The sequence below is a fragment of the Sceloporus undulatus genome, chromosome 1 (genome assembly GCF_019175285.1).
Source record: "Sceloporus undulatus isolate JIND9_A2432 ecotype Alabama chromosome 1, SceUnd_v1.1, whole genome shotgun sequence".
Lineage (NCBI taxonomy): Eukaryota > Metazoa > Chordata > Lepidosauria > Squamata > Phrynosomatidae > Sceloporus > Sceloporus undulatus.
In genome coordinates, this window is record NC_056522.1 from 188,391,807 (window position 1) to 188,413,445 (window position 21,639).

Below are 21,639 nucleotides of genomic sequence, written 5' to 3' on the forward strand. Positions count from 1 at the left end.
ATCATGGCCCTAAGGAAAAAATTTACACACATACACACATTGCTATTTGGCATGGAAAAGAATCTGCTTTTGATACCACTGGACAGCTTCCATCCTATTCTAAATAGCAGCTAGGAAAAGTTGTGCATTTTTGCTAGAACTAAAGCATGAATGAAGAGAGTTTTCTTTTCTCTTCTCTTCTTTTCTCTTCTTTTTAAAAATGGAAGAAATGTGGGTTATTGGAAAAATAGATACAGTCTGCCCTCCATATCCACTGATTCTGCATTCACAGATTCAATCATCCACAGTTTCAAAATATTTTCTAAACATCCAAAAAGCAAACCTTGATTTTGCCATTTTATATAAGGGACACCATTTTGCTTCCATTTTGTATATAATGGGACTTGAGCATCCATGGATTTGGGTATCAGAGGTGGTGGTAGTCCTGGAAGTAAACTCCAATGGATACCAAGGGCCCATGAATTAAAAAGAGTAAGGTAACAGATGATAAACTGAAAATACACAAATGAGAAAACATTCACACATAAACCTCTAGAAGAGTTGAGTATCCAAATAAATATCATGCAAAGTTGTTGTCCATATGGCATGCATTCAAATATGGTAATGGTTTGTTCTTTTTTTCTTTCTGTTTAAATGATTGTTTGTGTGTGTTTAAATGTGACTTTTCCACAATAAAACATAAATGAAATAATGTAACATGTAATTTGACCCTAAAAGCCCATATGCAATACAAATAGACTGGGAGCAAAAAAGAACAGCAAAGTATCCATGCATGACTAAAAGAAACAGGTGGATGAAACAGACTGTGTGAATAGTAAAGAGCTGTACAGGCAGGAGTCTATAGTGAAATAATACGGAGTCAATAAATGAGACAATAAAGACTTTCTACAGGCCTCTTGGGCTTTTACAACCAGCAAGAACAATTATCATGCATCCTGAGGCTGCCTGGCATGTGATTAGGTAAAATGGAGAAAGCCTAAGATTACAAGCATTTGTATGGATTTGCATAGCAGCCAGCAACAATGACACATAGCAAGGGTGTAAGCAATGAGTAATTTTAGCACTTCTCTTCCTGGTATGAGAAAGTCCTCAAAAATCGCACAGCATTCAAGACTGTTCTTAGTTCTTGATTTATTCTAAGGAAACGTTGCATGCCATTTTGTTTTGTTTTTAACAGAAAATAGCACTTTCTGTGCAGGTAACAGCATTTTCTTCACAGAAAGACATTGGTTTCAGTGTTTTTTTTTAAAAAAAGAAGCCATGTGGAAATTTTGTTCTGAATAAATAATGAACTGCAAAGATTCTTGTCAGTACATGGTTCTTCTTAGGGTTTGCTAGCATTTCAGAAACCATTTTTTCAACCATTTTTTGGAATATTTTCAAATATTCTGTCCATTGCTAGCACATAAGAATGATGTTCTTCGTTCTCTTTTTTTTCTTTGTTACAAGATGGCCTGTTCTCTCTGGAAACATCTCTTGCCAATCTCTTGCCTCTCAAGTCACAATAAATCGAACAATAACAGGATGATCCTTGAAGTGCAGTTCAACTGCAAATCACTCAGAACCTGTAAACCTTGGTGTAGCAATCTCTTCCTTCTATTTATCTTATGGCCACTTTGTGTGTCACTACATCCCAAAAGAAGTTAGGGTGCCACTTTGCTCTCATTTGATCTCAACCACAATGAGTTGAGCCACCTTGAGTCCCTAAAATGGGAGGAAGGGGGGGATATAAACAAATAAATGCATAACGACAACAAAAAACAATATTCCCATCAATAATGACAGACATGTAAGAGATGAGCTCCATTCCCCAGCTGTTTTGCCTCCCTATTCTTGCAGGACAGAGGCACACTGGGCTGATTTACATGATAATGTGCCAACTTGCTGCAGGATTGGGCATGGGCCCCTTTTGTTTGTACAGTTGTTTTGTCACCTTTCCCATCTTCATGTTGGTTCTGGCTGAAGGCCAGACTCTGTCACTTGTGTGCAAGCACAAAGCATGGATCAATTAACTCTAAGACAATAGTTGAAATCAATAGAAATTACACACAGCCATGTGCATCAGTGGAGTGGGGAGAGTGACAGAATGTAAACATTCATTCATGACTTAATCGTTCTGTACCACTTTGCAGGCTGGTTACTTCATCACACTATTGCAGATGGGTGCTGCACAGTTACGTCTTTGGCATGCCACTATATAATAAATCCATCTCCTTGAATGGGCTCTGTTTCAGACAATGCTACAATACCATGAGTGGCTACATCTTATTTTCTGTTGTGTCTCTCTTTCTTTTTTCATCCTTTCCTTCTTCTTTTTTTTAGAATCATGAGATTCAACAGTTTGTTAGGCTTCTTGCATGATATGCAGATCCTGCTCTCCCTGGAGAAGGTGAAGTCGGTTCTCATTTTGCATTACTGCACATGTTCCAATGATATGTCATGTTTTAAGTCTCCTTGCCTCTAAAGGACTGTGCAAGCAAACATTTTGCAATGATGAAACAGAGGAAGACAGAAATCCCAACAGATTTGATCCAACTGCTGAACTGGAAGTGAATGAAACAACAGAAGTTACCTTCATGAATATATTTTTAGCACTTTCATCAGTCTGATCACAGGACCAACTACAAATAATACATCTCACATATATCAACTTGTTTTTGCTCTCTCCTTATGGCTGAGCAAACTTAGTGGAAAGTAAATCCTAGTTAGTGGGTGGGAGGTTGAGGGAGGCTTGGTGTGAATGCCAGGGAAGCACAGTTGAATCTAACCTAGCCCATGAACACACACACACAAACACAAACACATCTATATAAATAATAAATCAGGTGGTTTCATCAGTTATATTCGAAATTCACATTGTGCTTCTTGGTAAACCACTGGCATCCACATTCCACTCTAATTCCCATTTCAGATGACAAGACTCCCCCACCCCTTTTCTGAACAGAAAATCTGATTCTATTTTTGTGTGCATTTCCCCCCCAAAAAGCATCTTTTTCTGTATGTGCTTTTCTCATTCAAAGATTTTGCACACACACCCATCTCCAATGATTAAGCATATATCTGGGCATTTTCCAAAGTCTACATTTTGGCTGTGTATGTTTCCAAAAGTACATGTGGTTTCCAATATTTGTGCATGAAAATTCATCACAGGTCTTGTAAATGTGTTGATTTCTAAGAGAATATGTGCTTTTTTGGGAGTCTCAGAAGATGGTAAATTAATATTGCCGTATTTAAACACAAATCCAGTGAAATTCTTTTCCATCTGTTAGATTTAGTTTAAATATCAGTGACATTTCTTGTGACTGTTATCCTAACTGAGTGGTTGATGCCTGACTTCACATTGTATTAATCACATTAAAATATAGGTTATTGTTAAACAACTAAAACTAAATAAATATCACAAAATTCCCTTTTATTTAGAGTTTAGGAAAGCTACCATTTGGACTACAACTCCCATAATCTCCAAGTCAGGACTGACTATGCTGAGAGCCTTATTGTATCATGATGCTATAGTGTCATAGAGATGCATTCGTGCCACTAGCACCTCTGCCTTACCTCATGACATTGTTGGTGTCCTGTTATTCTTCCATCCAATACCATCTTGGAAGGTTTTACTCCCTCCCCCCCAAAAAAATCCATTAAGGACCACTTTCTGCATGACTATCCTTGAATTGCAGTGCAAAAAGTAAAGTCCACTTTAATAGTGATTTAGGGGATGGTCAGAGTTAGTGGGCATGCTGCTAGCAGGGAAACATGATCAAGGGAGAAGGAATAAAGGGGTAGCCATTACAGTTTGATTTCCTTTGTAACAGTGAGAAACTTTTCAACTATTTTTTCTTTAGAAAATAGTCCCTTGGAAAACAGTGCTGTTTAGTAGGAGGAGAGCCTAATGCAATAAGGCTCTGAGAGATTCTAAGAGTTGTAGTCCAAAATTTTTCAAGCTTGGTTCTTTCACCATGAAAGACATTTGAGTCTGGTAAATTCCTGGATGGGAGATCAGTTCAGAGACTCCATGTGATCCTATCACAAACACCATGATGGAACTGCAGTTTTGAGTTTTCAAAATTGGTACAGACTGGGCTAAATGGCATTTCGGATCCTATCAAACTCTGCAGTTCTTTGTTTCTGAGGAAAACAGAAAAGAAATGAAATAAATAAATAGCTTGTTGAATTCATGAACCAACCCTTAAAGCAACAACAACTTTAAGTTAGATCCAAATATTATTAATTTAATTCAAGTATCTTGAGAGCACATTACAAATTCCTGCTCAGCCATGGAAACTCATTGGGTGACCTTGGGCAAGTCACACTCTCGGCCTCAGAGGATGGCACTAGCAAACCCCCTATGAAAAACCCTGCTAAAAAAACACTGTGATAAGTTCACCTTAGGGTCGCCATAAGTCAGAAATGACTTGAAGGCACACAACAACAAACAACAACCTTAAAAATCAGTGAGACATGGTTGTTGCCCATCATTTAACTCCATTGGTTTCAAAAGAAACTATGTTCAATTGACTTAGGGGCTCTACAGACCAGCCATTAAGGCCGGCCTAGGGGTGGAGTCAGAGCATGGCGTCCATACAGTGCATGCCCTGACTCTGTCCCCAGACCAGAGTAACATGGCGTGCCGCACCGCATGGCATGCAGCATCACGGCGCTCCTATGGCACTGTATCGAGATGCAGTGCCAAAGGAGCACCAAAAAGTCACTGCGACTATAGGTCTGTACAGACTGCCCCTTTTAGTACCAGATTGGGGCTGTGGCAACTGCACGCCATGGCCCTGATCGTGCCTTTCCATGGTGCAAAAAGGAGCCACAAAAAGCAGCTCCTTTCTGCATCATGGGAAGGGTGCCATAGCTGCTGGTGCAGCAGCTTTTCAGTGCTCCTTTGGCACTGCGTCATCTAGACCCAGCACCAGAGGAGCACTGTGCCGTCGGCCACCATGTGGTGTGGTGCGCGGCATCACAGCAGCCTGCTTGCAGTGTTGGGCATGTGTCATATGGATGCCACATCCGGACTCAGCCCCCAGGCCGGCTTTAATGACTGGTCTGTACAGCCTCACTTTTTGAGGGTCCTTTTTGTGCCACAGAAAGGTGAGATCGGGGCTGCGGCGTGCAGTTGCTGCGGTCGCAATCTGGCACTAAAAGGGGCAGTCTGTACAACCCCTTATTTTAGATCTCATCAAGTCAGTTCTGCCTTCACTGACTCAGTCACACATACAGGTCACCTACATGCCTGTGTGGATCACCCCTCTGTGCTGCTCTACTTTTTTTCAGTCTGGTTCCCAGGACATTCTGGCCTAAAATGATATGCTTTTTTAAAAAAACAAACCTTGAGACTACTTTATATTATACCACTGAAAGCACTTAATGCCACAGTGGTGCCAGTGTCAGACAGCATTCCTCCTGCTCCTCCAGCTAAAAACTCTGCCCAGAGCTTGTTACACATAGTGCCAAATTTAGCCCATTAATTTCATAACCAATCAGTGCAGTATTCTTTGAATTTGGCATTTTGCTGCATATCTGTCAGACAACAGGCTGCTGCTCATTACAAGCTAGTCTGGGTACACACCAGATTCACAAATACAGAATGCAGGAGGTTTACCATATGCAAATAGTCTTTCTGTTGTCATCTCCTTCCTAACTGGTATAGCATTTGGTGATAAAGTATCCAGCTTTCTATTATGGAGGGCTGAACCATACAGAGTCTCTGTATGTTTTCATCAGCACAACCCCCTTGAGTCTCCCTTTCCCAACAATATTTCTGTACTTCACAGCTATATGTACTTGTATGTGTTCATTTAGTCATCTAAATTGTTTAACCTGCTTTCATACCACTTGTTTGGTCACTTTTACCTCTTTATGTCAGGGTAGGGATCAGCAGCATCAGCAGTAACATCTTTTTTGCCATGTTCTTAAAATCAAAGCTGGGAACTGAAGGAAGAAATCATGACTTCCAAAGGTTGTTAGACTGTAGCTCCCAGTGTCCCTTACCATTTGCCATACTGGTTAGAGCTGAGGAGAGCTACAATCTAATCCAACGTTTGTGTTCTCTAGTCAATCCCACAGATTTTTGTAGAGAAAAAGGAACAGCTAGGATCAACAGAGCTATCAAATATGCAGTGACCAAAGGATGTCTATGAGGGGAAGGGTTAAAAGAAAGTGAATAATTTCCAGTTTAAGTATTGTGGTGTGATGTGAGTTGCATTTGCTAGTTTTACTTTGATAGTGAAAGGTGGAGAATTTCCTTTCTATTATCATCCTCATTTGTGGAACAGATGTAACATGGAATAGGTAGAACATAGATTAGGTTCTCCATGGTCCCTGGACTACCCAATGTTGCCTTAGGCTTCCCACTAACAACAGAAGAGTGCCAGCATAGGCAAGAAGAAGCTGTGGAAGGCATAAAGCATATATCGATATGGTTTATCTACAGCATTCCTGAGAGTAGTAAGGGAAGAGGGAGGGAAAGAAATAAAGAGAGAGGTAGGAGAAGAAATGGGCATGGCCAGCAGCCTGGAGAGATAAGTCACTCAACAGAGTGGGGGCTTTCTTCAAACCATAATTACAATGCACCAGCTTGGAATAAATGGTCATTATTTATCCATTTTCTCTATTAGATGGGACAGTTTTGACAGAAATGGTAATCTACTTGAGGAAGCCAAAGGCTATTTGATATTAATGCAGGCAATGACAAATTAAAGGCCAGAGTAGCCCTCCAGTTATAATGAAGGTCTTAAGCCATTAGCGGAGGAGTGGGGGCACTGGTTATCATTCTACCACCCATCCCCAGATGTTAATCCCTTAAACCCACAAAGAGCCACTGATAGCCTCATACATTTTAAGGCCCAGCGGCTCCTTTGACTTAAGTAGGCAAGGGAGCCGAGGTCTTTCCCTGGGGTTTTCAATTGCAGGGTTGCCATAATTCTATATACATCAGTAAAAGGGGGGGAGATTTGATTTCTCTGTATAGTACATCAAACAGAGATGCACACCAAAGCATATGGTGACATTTGTTCTGTCTATATGGGCCATTGGTCCCTTTGACCCCGTTTTATAGACTGATGTTTTATTTATTTATTTATTATTATTTATTTAGTATGTATTTAGAATATTTATGTACCACTATTTATCAAGGTTCCACAGTGAACAACTGAAATCATAAAAACAGCAATAAAAGATCTAATACGGCAGACAGAAAACAACAAGGCAGCAATCAAAATAAAACAGGGCAGAGCGGTAGTTAATTCCCAGATGATAAAGCTAATCAGCACAGACGTTAATGTTCTCTGATACATATTGCTTGTGGCTTCCTTTTTATTTGTCCATGCTGACTTTTCTTTATCATCAGGCAGGTCCATAGGTTTGAAGACAACTTGGATGCCTTTCAGTCTGACAACAAAGGCAAATTAAAAATGGAGTGGGCTCTTTAAAACTGGATACTTTCCCCTTCCTTGCCCAGTGTCTCTGGAAAACATCATGGAAGCCATCTCCTGTTTATGAGACTACAGAATAGTGTCAAACCAGTCTTGCAGGTGTACCATAAATGTCCCCCACCCATCTCAAGGTGGAAGGAGATGTTGTACTCAGTAAAGCAAATGCAACACTCCTATGCAGTTTTGAAAAACATTTTTTTAATGTTACGTGGGGAGTCACCAAGCAACCTATTCAAGAAGGTTTATTGTCACTCCTGCAGAAATAAGGAGTGCTGCTGTTGTTATTGTTGTTGCACCTCTTGAGACTTATTGTGAGAAAGTGCGTGTTTCCCCTTCAGCATTCTCACATCTATGTGTTTTACAGGTAATTTTTTTCAGTCTGAAAAAAACAATGATCACATTTTATAATTTGAATGGCTAAAACACACATAACATGGCTGGGGGGAAAGAGAAGCAAAAATTCTGTAATCAGTGTAAGTTGTATAAATTGGATAAACAGCAAGAATGTATGTGCAAGTTAGGGAAAGTGGCCCAAATCCTATATCAGTTTATACTTAGCTAAGTGCTTAACTATGGCCCTTATTGCATGGCCCCAAAAGAGTGACCTACCCCCAAAAGAGTGACCTACAGTCACTTACGGGATGCAGTCAGGAATTATTGCATGAAAAATGTTGCAGATGCTGCCAGGCGACTGCATCCCAGTAGCATCCAGGTTCCTTGCAGTGCTCAGCTGGCCGATTTGCAAACATGGGAGCTTCCTGTGTTTGCAAACCAGCCAGCTGAATCCATCTGGGAGCGAGGATGAAGCCGGGATGTAGTCACCTAGTGGCATTGATGGCATTTTTCATGTGATAATTCCCGACTCCATCCCATAAGTGACTGTATCCCAGAAGGGGTAAGTTGCTTTTGGGGGGGGGCATGCGATAAGGTCCTAAGTAACATCTCCTGACCCATCCCCAGGAAACCTGATAGAAATCATAAAAACAGTTTAGTCACCAGCAGAATGGACCTCCTTTTCCCTGTGCCCAATTAGGTAGCTGTTTTGTATTTATAATTGCTATATAGTCATGATTTTGACACTACTGCCATAACTTGATCATAACTTGCCCAATCTATTTTATATCAGCTACATGGGGGGAGGGGAGTTTTGGAGAGGAGATCAGGCAGAGAAGTTACATAGGGGGAAAAGAGATGGGCAAAATGTGGTATCTTCCTGTCTGCTTGGGGCTGTGGCATATGCACAACGCACGTCCCCAAGCCGCCCCACTGTCCACATGGCAGCAGTTTTTTGGCACTCCAGCGGCACAGCTTTTAGGTTAGGGGCATGGTGTGGGGTTGCTGCAGTGCAAAGGTGTGCAGCTGTCAGTCGCTCCAATCCAGCATTTTGAGGCTGTCTGTTTCGGCCCTAAGTTAAGTACTGTGTTAAATACAGGCTGATACAGGGTTCTGACCAGTATCTTTAAAAGGTGAAATTTTCAGCATGGGAAAGAAAAAGTCTTTCAGCCCAATACAAAAGAAGGATAGGAAGAAAATGAAGGAGAGATTTGAAGCAACTCAATAAAATCAAGACTGAGAATTATTCACATTCCTTTGTCTGTCCCATTTGTAAAATGACTCGTTCTATAGATTTGTTGTTTCATGTAGTAGGGTAAGGATGGGCAAACTCTGGCCCATGGGATGCAGGGTCTGGGAAGTAGTCTCACAGAAGCCACTCTATGCAAGAAGGAGGGACCTGGTGTGTCAGCCTCTTAGAGTATCTTAGGGCAACCGTGACAGGTCCACAGGGCCAATTTCTGCCTTAGGATCTCTGCGAAGGGTGCACACATCTCTCGAAGTGCAAAATCAAAATAAGGAATGGCCAAAAGTCCACATCTGGTTTTGGAAAACAGCTATACGATTATTTGTTTTAATGACAAACAATGCAGGAGGGTTCCTGTGACCTATTTAAAAAGTGAATTGCCATCCTTGAGCCTTCCAGGAGATGTGATTCACACACACCCTTTTTTGACTAAATAAGAGCAATCATAGTGGGCTAAAGATCAACAAAAAACAGTCTTGGTGACCCCATGGCCGCACTTTTCCCATCCTTCCTCTTAGACAGAACTCCTGGAGGGTTGCAGTGAGCCAAGAAGCATTAGATGACCTTATAGCCAGATGCACACCAACAAAAGTAACTTCCACAAATTCCCAGGGGTCTTCTCACAGAATTATAGAACCAAAGAATTAGAATGAACCACAAGTCTATGTAAACCAACCCTCTTGCATGCAGGAATACACAACTACCACATTCCCCAAAAGACAGCCATCCAACTTCTGTTTAAATATTTCTGAAGAAAGAGAGCCGAAGGAGCAGTTGTTACCACCAGGATTTTCTTCCTAATGTTTACGTGAAATATCTTTTCTTTCAGTTTTAATCTACTGGGTTTTTTTAAAAATTTTCTGGCGCATCCATTGTTGTTGCACATCCAGCTGCAGAGACATATCCAGAAGGTTCTCACCTGTCCCACCCCCAGCTCCCATGGCCACTAAATGGCTGTAACTGGCAGGGACCCGGAAGAAAGTGTGTCTTGAGAAAATCATTGCATGAAGAAGTAGTGCAAGAACCATAAAAGACACATGACAGTATTAGGACTCACCAGCCCCACAGCTGCAGATCTCCTGGGTGCCTTGGATATATATACACTATAGGCAGACCAATCAGAGTGTGTCTAGGCCCTTGCTGCCTTACATCTTGGACAGAAGCTTTGCCCAAGATGACACCCACAGGATAGAAGGTGGACACCATGTTCCTTCTGCATAATCGCATGGATTCCTAACATTCATGGTGGGTGTCATGCTGTGCCAGCTAACCGAACAAATGAGCAAGATTGTACATGGTGTCTGTGCGTGAATGTGTGTGACAGAACCAAATTCATGAATATTGGATAGGAAGGGAAGGTGCTACAGGCAAGCATCACAGCATATGGTAGTTAAATGCAGCGCTTCTCCCAGACATGATATACTGTCTAGCTTATTCCTGTTGTAATAATGCTATCAGGCAAGGGAGCTGTTAAGAAATTTGTTTGGTAGTGGTGGTGGGGGGGGTTGTTGGGATTTTTTTTCCCCCTCCGCCTTTAATTTTTATTTTTAAAAAAGAATCCCAGATAGTGCTGCAGCTGCTCCAGCATTAACAGCCTTGAAATAGAACATGTTACTTTGCCTGGTGAGAGACAGCTGTGTGGGGGTGGAAGTGGGGAGAAGGGGAACAAAATCCATTTGAATTGATTAATCCATGAAGATGGCTGCTCGTATTTTTAAATTCGTGTTGTTTAAACTCAAAATATGTTTGCCTCTGAGACATTTCTCGGTTATGTTCCTTCCTGGAGTGATGATAATTTTAGAGATCTCAATTAAATAATTTTTTTTAAGTGAACCTCATCCAAGGCACTCAACACCTCCTGCTGCATGTTGGCCCAGCTTCTTTCAGTGTCACCAGCTGAGCTTTTGCTATTACCCCCAGGGGGCTCTTTATCCAGTGTGAGGTAAATAACGACTCCCAGCTTTAGGTTCCTCCCCCTCCTTCCATCATGTCCTTATGAAACTGGCCCTTGGAAGAAGCAAGGGACTCCATGCTAACATTATTAGAGCCTGAAGCAACACATACTATATTTGAGAGTGTCAAGGAACATAAGCCCTGGGAGAGCAATAAGGCAAATTCAAAAGTTTCCAGATTGATTGTAGCCAACCCAAAAGCTGCCTTCAGAGACCATGTTCTTGCATTCCTCCCCTTGTAGAGTCCTCGCCCCATCATGAATCTAAGTGTCCAAACTCGTTACTCAGTGTGTGTGCACATGTGTCCATGTGCATTTTATGGAGGCTGCAGTCTGAGGCCCTTTTACCTAGAAAGAAAATCCTGCTGTGTTTTATACTAAGGAAGTCTGATGAACATGCACCAAAGAGACTCTCATACATTTTAGTGGCCACTAAAAATGCCACTTTAATTATGGTACCATAGTAAAATCTTCCTTGACTACCTTCAGATACACAAAAGCAGCATTCCCCAGCCCTGCACTTTCCAGATGTGTTGAACTGCAACTCCCGTCATTCAAACAGACCATGCAAAGGCCAGATTAGAGTGATAGGAGGGGTAGTCCAATGCATTTTGTTGATGTCATATTGGAGATGTCCGCATGAAAGATAACCTTGCTCTTCGTCTTCTAGGAATGGAGTATACAGTATTTGCTAGCCAACTCTTCTTACTGTTGTGAAAAACCAGGATTGGATGCATGATCATGTTGTTGTTGTGTGCCCTATCTTGGGGTTTTCTTGGCAAGTTTCTTCAGAAGGGGTTTGTCTTTGCCTTCCTCTGAGGCTAAGAGAGTGTAACTTGCCCAAGGTCACCCAGTGGGTTGCTGGCCACCACTTCTTATGGTCCTGAAAGACCAGGATAGGATGAGTAATGATAGACCTCCATAATGTTGTTGGATTTCTGTGCCCAACAGCCCTATCCACCAGAGCTAATGCTGAAGTGTCATGAGTTGCAATCCATCAATATCCGGAGGGCCACACTTAGCGCCTACTGTGGTAAGAGGAGAGCAGGAGGTTAGTATTTCCATTGACAGCCCTTCTTTGGTAGCAGGAATGAATGGTCTCAGTGCTGAATGGGGGAAGATGGTCTGACAAAACATCTGGGGAGTGGAACTGCTTTGGTTGTGTTATTCTATTGTAGGCTAATTTTTTTTATCAATTTTTGTTAAAAAAACTTTTCAGCCCAGGATATGGTGATCCAGCATATCTGTAATTCCCCCAAACAATCCTAACCAATTCACTTTGGAAGAAGACTTATGCCTAGAAGTAGGGTACAATGTATTACATACCCAATACATAATTTCAGGAAAAGAGTTTCCCTCGTAACACACATATCTGCTATTTTATTTGTCATGGATGGTTTATAAAAGGGGTGGGGGGATGTTTGCTGCTTGACAGAAATATACTGCTTTGTTTCCTTTTTCCTTTTTTCTTTATTTTATTAATAAAATTGCAAATTAACAAACATCAACAAACCAAAATGACAATATAACATACAAACAACTTCACAACATATAACAACATATAACAAATAATAACAAACTCTTAAGCTTCTTCAAGGCATATTTCAAAGAAAGAAAAATAGTTGCATTGGGCCCTTTCACACTGTACAATTATAATACTATGATCCCACGTAAACTGCCATGGCAACTTCCTATGGAAGCTTGAGATTTGCAGTTTAAGGAGAGAGTACTTGGAATGCTCATTCAGTCAAATCCTCAGGTGCTTCTAACCAAACTACAAACCACAGGATCCTGCAGGATGCAGCCATGGTAGTTAAAGTGCAATCATAGGGCTATAATCGTGGCGTGTGAAAGGGCCCTTGTTGGTCGAGATAAGTAGCAGGATCCAAATGGTTTACTTAAACCTTTCCCTGCTAGGTCAGCCCTGCTAGCCAAATGTTCTACAAGTGCCCCATTTGTCTTTAAAGTAATGATAGGGAGGCACGAGAAAATTAAACTACAGTAATTGGTGGCTCATTTTCACAGTCAGCTTTTGAAAAGTTGGCCTTTAATATGACATGAATGTTAGTAAAGACTTGCTGGAGCCATTTTGTAGCTGAGCAAAACCATCATGCCACCCTCTGCTCAATTTGTGGATGGCTTCAGAATGTCATTCTTATTTGCATTCTTCTTGGAAGTTCTGCTTCACGTGTATACATTTCTACCACCATTGAAAGGACGAGAGGGTGGCATGTGGTGGGAATCTGAGGCATAGTCCACTGGATGAAAGAGTCACAGGCCAACTCGGAGAAGATGTACAAGGACAAGTGGGGGAATTTCCACACTCACCAAGCTGCTGCTGGACTAATATTATCTAACCAGGGGGAAGGGGTGTTTATGCTGAGTCCAATTGCCCTGTCATTATCTTGATTTTGATCGTACACATGCCTGAATATGTATTACTTATGGAAGATAAATATGTAGGGGATTGAAAGGAATGTGTAAACATTAATTGCTCGAATACAAGAGTGTGTAGGTGAGGCCTATAGCACCAAGGTCAGCTACTGCACTGCACCTCCGATGGCCAGACATATGTACACGTCTACAATCTGTTTTAGAATCTATTTTAATTTCATTACTTATGCTGGATTATAGGGGTGAATTCTGAGTGCTGTGATCCACAAAATAATTTTTCCAAGTTTTGCCAAGGAAATCATATAGTAGTGATGTCATTCTGTACTGATTTTCTTCTTGCAAGAAGCCACAAATAATTTTAGCTATTTTCTTTCCACTGCAATAATGTCTTTGAAAACCATGGCGATTTTAAAGCTGATTCATAGTGCAAGACCTATTCTGTGCAAAATTCATACATGGCTATTTTGCACAGAAAAAAAGAATTTTCTGTTCATAAGAAGCTATTTCCTTGCAGAAATATTATGTTCTGTGCAGAAAAATCTGTTTCCATAGAAAATGCATTTTGCTGTGTAAATCAACCACATGTGAATTTTGCACAGAACTAGGTCCTGAATTATATTATTTTCTATGCAAAAATAAAACAAAACAAAACAGCCTGTTCTGCAATATATATATATATATATATATATATATATATATATGCTATTTTCAACACAAGACAACTAAACATGGATTTTCAGCAGAATAAGTCATGCACTGCAAAGATTCTCATCAATCTAGGAATCTTCTCATCAGGATTTCTCAACACTTGAAAAACATTTTTTTAAAAAAAATTCAAATATTTTCAAATATTCTTTCGATCCCTATCCTACATTACTTCAGTTCTGGTTTTAGAGATGTCACCAGATGTTTCCTACCCAGTTTTAAAGCTTTCTTATACAATTGAAAGAGTTAGAACACTTGACCTCAAGAACTAAAAGGGAAGTTTGAATTCTTGGCATTCTGGGTTCATATATTGTTAGAAACATCTTTGACATCTAAGATGCTTCTGTTCTTCTAACTTTGTTCCCTCCCCACCCCTTGAAGCAATCCCTTGTTGCTTCAATAATTTCATCTTCACATTTAACACATTTGGGTACAAGTTTTATATTTCAGATGTTTCTCTCATCCCTCCGGATATAATTCTTTCATTAATCCTATTCAGTTCACTCTGTTTTCCAGTTGTGGTAACAGGCAGACAGTGAGTCCACCTGACACCAATTGAGTTTACAATCAGCTTCTTTGTTTCTTCTCTTTAAGAGACTGCTCCATCTACTCGAGTTCAATAAGAATTAAGGTCTGAAGAATGCAAAGGTAGTTGACCTAACCTCCGCTGCCTTGCCGATATAAATGACATGATTGTACATATGATTCATTTTTGCTGATCCTCATACATTTTCTACATTTTCAGAGTACCCTTTTTGTGAAGTGACCAGAACAGCATATGGTCCTTGAAAAGTGGCTTCCTGGGCACTTAACCAATGCTATAATAATTTCCTGTGACTTAGATTTGATACCTCTTTTATTAATGTTTCCCAGGATTTTGCAGTGCACTAGGGTTACATTCCTGTTTTCGTGTGGGCTATTATTCCTCCTGAGGTTAGAGAGTCCACATTTGGCTCATATTCTCCTTCAGGGAGTTGAATAAACCCACCATCTGGGCAAGACGCTGAATTATATCTTTGGCATACTCTTGTATAGTTTGGTCTCCTTCACCTCTCAGTAACACACCAATTAAAGAGCTGTTTGAGGTTACCAATTGGTTGTACATCTAATGTAATATAACATAAGTGGATACTGAGAGGGAGATTGGAAGGGGTGGAATCCCATATGATCATGCAGAATAATTACAGTTTTTATTGAAAAAGTTGCTATAGAGCTATTTAAACATTTTAATTATCCTGAAATTTTCATTCTGGGAATAAAGGTAGTCTGTAATCAGCTAGGAGCATGGAATTGTTACTTTCTTTAGATTATAGTTCCCCACATCCTCCAGCCAACATGACACTAGATTCTGGCAGTCCCAGTCACCCAAAAGTAACTTCTACCAGTTCTGCATCAATGATACCATTGTTGCAGAACTGAACGCTATTGAATGTTCATCTATGCTGAAGAGTATGCAAGACTTTCCCTGCACATGTTCTAGCTCAGGGACAGCCAAGCAGATGTTGGCAATATGTTTTGGACTGTAACTCCTATAAAGCCCAGCCAGCATGGCCAGTGGTCAGGGATTCTAGGAGCTGCAATCCAAAACATCTAGAGGTCACCAGGTTACCTAGTCCTGTTGCAGTATCTGCCCAACCAAAGGAGATAGCAGGATTAATTACAGGGAAGAAAGGGAAGCAACAATTTTCCATCTGGGAGTCATAGAAGAAGCAAAGGGTGGGTGGGACCATGAAGGAGGAAATGTGATGACTGTGGTGAGGGTTTATTGTGCAAAAGATGAAAACTGGTAATGATAGATGGGCCACTGGACAGAGGAGGAAGGGAAGGCAGGTAGATAGGCAGGTAGATAGGTAGGCAGGGATCATTATTAGTACCCCATTGCTGTGAAAGGAAAAATGAATCAGCTTTGACAGGAAGACCTGTTTCTCATGGAAGATTTTACTTTGTGGATGATAAACTCAGGAACTTTGTCTATCCTCTAGAATATAAAATTAGTTTCATGACTTGTGTTAGCAACTGAAAATATCAAACCCTAAGGGGAATCTGGTTGTTTACAAATTCATTATTCTTGAAAAACTACAACGCACTGCTTTCTTCCCTACTAGGTTGAGCCAAGCCATACACCTCTTGAGACCAAACTCTGAACCTTTGTTGGGAAACCTACCAATCTTTTCCAACCTCTCTCACCTCGTTCTCTGCATCAAAGACACACTTTAAGAAGCACACAAGTCCCTTTTGCTGCACACTGTTTTTATGTCGTCCCTTAACTTCTCCTCCACCTTAAAATCAAGGGATGATCATATCCCAAATACTTGAAAGCAAATGTCGGTGAGCTTTGTATGTGGACAATGCAGCTCTCTTCTGCTTGAGAAAGTCACTGCACAAACATTTCAGATCATAAGTGTCATTAATCTACAAGGCAACACCCCTTGGGACACATGAAAATGTCTGCTTCTAACTACCTACCTATGCTGAAATGTCGAGCTACAAAACAAACACACATTCTACAGGGCTTGTAAATATATTCATAAGAAAATTTCCCCAGAGTAAGAAACCCTACCCTTTTGGGAAAAAAAACCTGTAAGGCTGGTTTGAATTTAGAGATGTCAGGATTTTTTCCCCTTCTTCTTGGATTGTACGGCCAGCTGTATTGTGAGAAAGTTCCACACATATTTGGGACAGAAATCATTGTTGCTATCAAATTCACCATATCTGCCATCAATAAAAAGGATGGGAGATAAATTTGCTTGGCTTCCACTTTAATGCAAACTTAAACTAATTTGCATTTTCTGAACTTGGTGAATGCAATTATATCTGCATCTTCAGATCCCCCCCCCCTCAGTTTTATGTTGTATTTGGTCATTTAAAATATAATACAAAATATATGTAATGTGCAGAAAAATGTGTATATTCCTGAAAATAACATAAACATGTTGGATTGGGAAAAATGGATACATCCACATCACATACAGACAGTCAGATAGCTACATACATATTTATATTTACAAATTTATCTCTATTTCTCTCTCTCTCTCTCTCTCACACACACACACATTACAATTGTGTAGAAAAAATATAACAGGAGTGCACATAAAATGTGTATGAATTTTTCATGTAGATTTTTTTTAAAAAAAAAAAGTATTGTGAACTGATGTGACAAGAGAATGAAATGAATCTAAGGTTGTAAAAAAAAACTGAGTGCAACTGAAATTGACCAGCATGTGTATCACTAGAAAAATAATGGGGGAAATATGTACCCTGTCAGTAAACTAAGAATAAAGGGCAACACCTCATGCTAAATAAGAAGACATCCATTCAGTTAGAGCTTTATCACACTAGTGAGATCCCGCGAGAAAACAGGAGTTAAAGGTGATTTAAAATACATTCGAATTTAAACAAAACTTGCAAATTCAGGGAGTTTATCAGCTTTATTTAGGGGGCATGGGGAACTGTAAAAGAGTGAGAATCTGTTCCATTGATAGATGCAGTCCCACTGACAGTTGGGTACAATTTGTTGTCTTTGTTTTGTTTTCTATTTCTTTTGTAAGGCATCAGTAAACATTGTACTAATGAGATACTAATAACTGTTAACTGAATGCATATAACAAGAGGGTCATGCTGATTGTCCAGTGTATAACGCCAGGACATGACCTTCCCTGTGGAAATCACAGGTTATTCAGAGGCTCTGGCCACTGAATGGGAACACTCCATTTCTTTAAGGATAAGAATAGCAATGGTGTCAAAGAGGTTGTGATTGCTCAAATTCTTAATGAGACGAGCATTGGACTTTCCCTGTTGCACGGTCATCTTATTGAGATTTTTAACATTTTCCTTTTCTTTCTTTCTCTTTATAGAATTTATGTACAATACAAAATATTTTTTTAAAATAACTCCATTGTCTTACTGAGCAAAAACTGTAACCAAAACTGGACAAGCCCCTTCAGAAGGAAGGGAAAAGTATGTCTTGTAGCCATCACAGCAACCTGTTGACATGGGCCAGAAGGTAGAGGAGGGATGGAGACTAAATTTTGATGATGCAGCAGTGACAATACAGACCATACATTTCCTTTAAAACAAGTTCTGCAGTGAGTACAGCATTTGTTTTAAAGTAGAATTGGATTGATGTGAGGCTTTTTGGAGCATGGTTGCATTGGGAGGGCACTCTCTGTAAAGTATGCAGGGCTGGGAATCATGCAACTCTCCAGTTGTTGTTGGACTGCAGCTCCCAGCATTCCTCATCATTGGCTATGATGACTAAGGCTGCTGGGACCTGTAGTCCAACAATGTCTGGCGGGCCACACAGTTTCAGATCCATTTAAAAGGAAAGATTTGGTTTATTTTGCTACCACCAAGTCAGCACCAGTGGCAAGAGGACAGCAGGACCTGCAAAATTGCTGTGTGTATATTTTTGTATGTGTGCAGCTAAAAATCTGAGTATTGTCCATCCCCTGAAGTTCACAATGTCATTTTGGCTACATAAGGACTTGATCTTCCAATACTTAGGCAACAGTCTTCAAAGAATTAGCCATCATTTTGTATCAGTATATAAAGGGACCTTGTAGCACTTTTGAAACTAAGAGAGAAAGAACCTGGTAGCATACGCTTTTGTAGATTCTGTCTATTTCATCAGATACATGAAATGAGGCACTTGTGGACAGATATATATATACTAATGAAGGGATGGAGGAATGAATGGTAACAGAAATGCAAATCATGTGGGTATGTATGGTGATGCGGTGGCACATTCAATTTCAAGGACTGTCATAAAATGCAGTTACGGAAAAGGTGGAAGCCATGTTGACTAGGTAAACATATGAACCAGGGAGGAAGTTCTTGGTTGACTTATGTTGACAAGAGCTCAGAACCAGAAAAGAGGTGTAATAAAATGAGCATCTGCTAATGGCTGGGATATTAACTGGTCAGTTAGTCTCAAAGGGGCTAATAAGATCCTTTTGGATAACAATAGTCTTGGTGGCCTTAAAAGAGAAGTAGTCATTTATTGCACATTGCCAGTACAGTCAGAACTGAAGAGCAGCTCAAGAAAATGGAGTGGATGTGACAAACATTTTTGGGCCTTCTGTCCTATTTCACAATCAATATATTAGCTTTCCTCTGGCTTGCCTTTCCCCTCACATTAGTGTGAGCGCGATACTCCATCCTTCCTTCCGAGCCCTCGCCCCTTTTGGCCTTATACGTGGATGACATTGTGCTTTTTTCTCAGCTCCTCTCAGTTAAGTACCCTTCTCTGGGTCTTAAAATAGCTTTTTTAATTAAGTCCTGGTTTTCATGAGAAAATTAAAGGAATATTATCTTTTAAAACCTATTCGGCATTTTTTTTAAAAAAGCCCAATAAATAAATGTGCTAGTTCAAAATTAAACACAATATTTCATCTTCGGCTGTTAAGCTCATTAAATATTTAATCAAGTTCTTGGGCAGATTTATTGCTATGGGCGCAGAGGGATGCTGATTGCCTGCCTGACACTCTTATGCCCGTCAGAAAGTGGCAGCTCTGATGCATCCTTGCTTTATGTGGGAAAAGACAGGTTCAGAATTCAGACAAGGCCCCTTGGCAGATTCCTCCTCACCGAACCTCATTTTTGGAAGCTTGAAATGAGACCATTTCTCATCCTCAGACAAAGTTAGCCCATTAAGAGCTGGGTTTTCTCCTATCTGAAAAATGGTGAGGGATATTCAGCATGGTTTCATTTCAGCCTACAAAACTTATTCCTGGGCTGACCCAAAGTGTGTTTGCTGCCCGGAACAAAAGGCACAGGATAAAATGGCTCCCTTTCTGTGCCATGAGCAGCATCTTCCTAAACTGAAGGTTGGACTACTGGAAAATCTTTAGTATATAATGATGTCCCTTACAATTACTCTTAGTTAATGAGGAACAAATTTAGAAATGAGGAAGATAATACACAATTAATTTTAATTTTAATGGAAGTCAAGATTAATAAATATTACTGAAATTGAAGGAAAAGTCTTAAAATAGATAATAAGGAGCAACACTAATTAAAAAGAAACTTTTAATTGTCATAATTGTTATTTTTTTCTGTAGTGTTACTATTGTCGACTGTTTTTATACCAGTGCCACTCTTATGCTATGTCAGTTTTTATTGTTATTGTCAATATTGTGAAATGTATTTTTAATTAAACTAAATAAGATGATAAAAAAGAAAGACCTTTGAACAGTGATAGCTGAAAGCAGCAGACAAGAACCTAAATTCTATTGCTAGTCCCAACTAAAGTAGATCCCTGGACCTTCCACATTATGCCACTATAGCACTATGATTCCACTGTCATTGTCACGACTATATCCTATGGAATCTTGGGATTTGTAGTTTAGAGAGGAATATTTGAGCCAGAGAGCTCCTGTATGGCTTCTGAGTCTCTGTGAGGATTGCTTGCCTAAGAAAATCCAATGAAATTCATAGGGTCACCATAAGTTGAAAGGACACTTGAAGGGACATGTGCGCACATGGACACACACTTAAAAAACACAATAACAAAAAAAAAAAACAAGATAACCACAAAGGCTAGAAATCCCGCAAGTGCATTATACAAGTGGTTGTATTCCCCCTTGATTTGCATAGCAGAGAAGATAGACAAAACCTATTGGTGCTGAGTATCTTATTTCTGCAGTATGTTTGTGCCTTCATGGCCACTGTGCCCTTGGCCTTATTTTTTTTGTCTTGCTGCCACTGCCTGTGCCAGCACAATTATGCCAACACTATGTAGCAAAGTGATTCTAGCCAAACAGTTATAATATTAAAACACAATTATATTATTAAAAATCCATTTCATTAGAAACCAGTTTAAAAACAGATCAAAAATACAATCCTCATTTATTAAAACGGCTGCACAGAAGCCAGTGAGTTGTCAAAATTACACCAGAATGAAAATATCTTTGAGGAAAAGGAAAGGAGATCTCTGGACTCTTCCAGATTGGTCTAAAGAAGCATGAATTCTCATTATATAGGTCCATGTGTTTTGCTGACTTTTCCCCCTTGTTGTCACCTCTGCTTGCACTTGTTCCATTCTTCTGAAAGTTGTTTGTAGCATCTTCTTGGATCTGCACCAGGGTTTTTCCAAATATTTTTTTTCCAAAAAGGAACAAGGTTTTGTAGAGGTGATCCGATGGCCTGAAGGGCAAATTTTCTTCTTGAATAATTTCATAGTTTTTCTTGGCAATATGGTACTAGAGTGAAAAAATGTCATTTTACTGCTGCAATAAAACACTAAGATTTAAAAAAAATCAGAAGAGGAATGGAGGAGAAGTGATAGGAGAAGCTTCTATTCCAATATGTTTTGGAATGAAAAAGAAACCTGTTCAAGAGAGGAAATAAAATGTTGCAGCTGGTGTCAGAAATTGCTCCATCTGAGGGAACCCACAGAGAGAAAGGCATGAAAGAGAAAAACAGAAAGAGAAGAGAAAGAGAAAGAGAAAAAGAATTAGATTAGAGTATTAACTGGTGATGGTTATGGTGACAGTACAACTCCCCTACTGAAACCGTTCCACTGGCTGCCAATCTGTTTCGGGGTACAATTAATAGTGCCGATAGTGCTAGACATC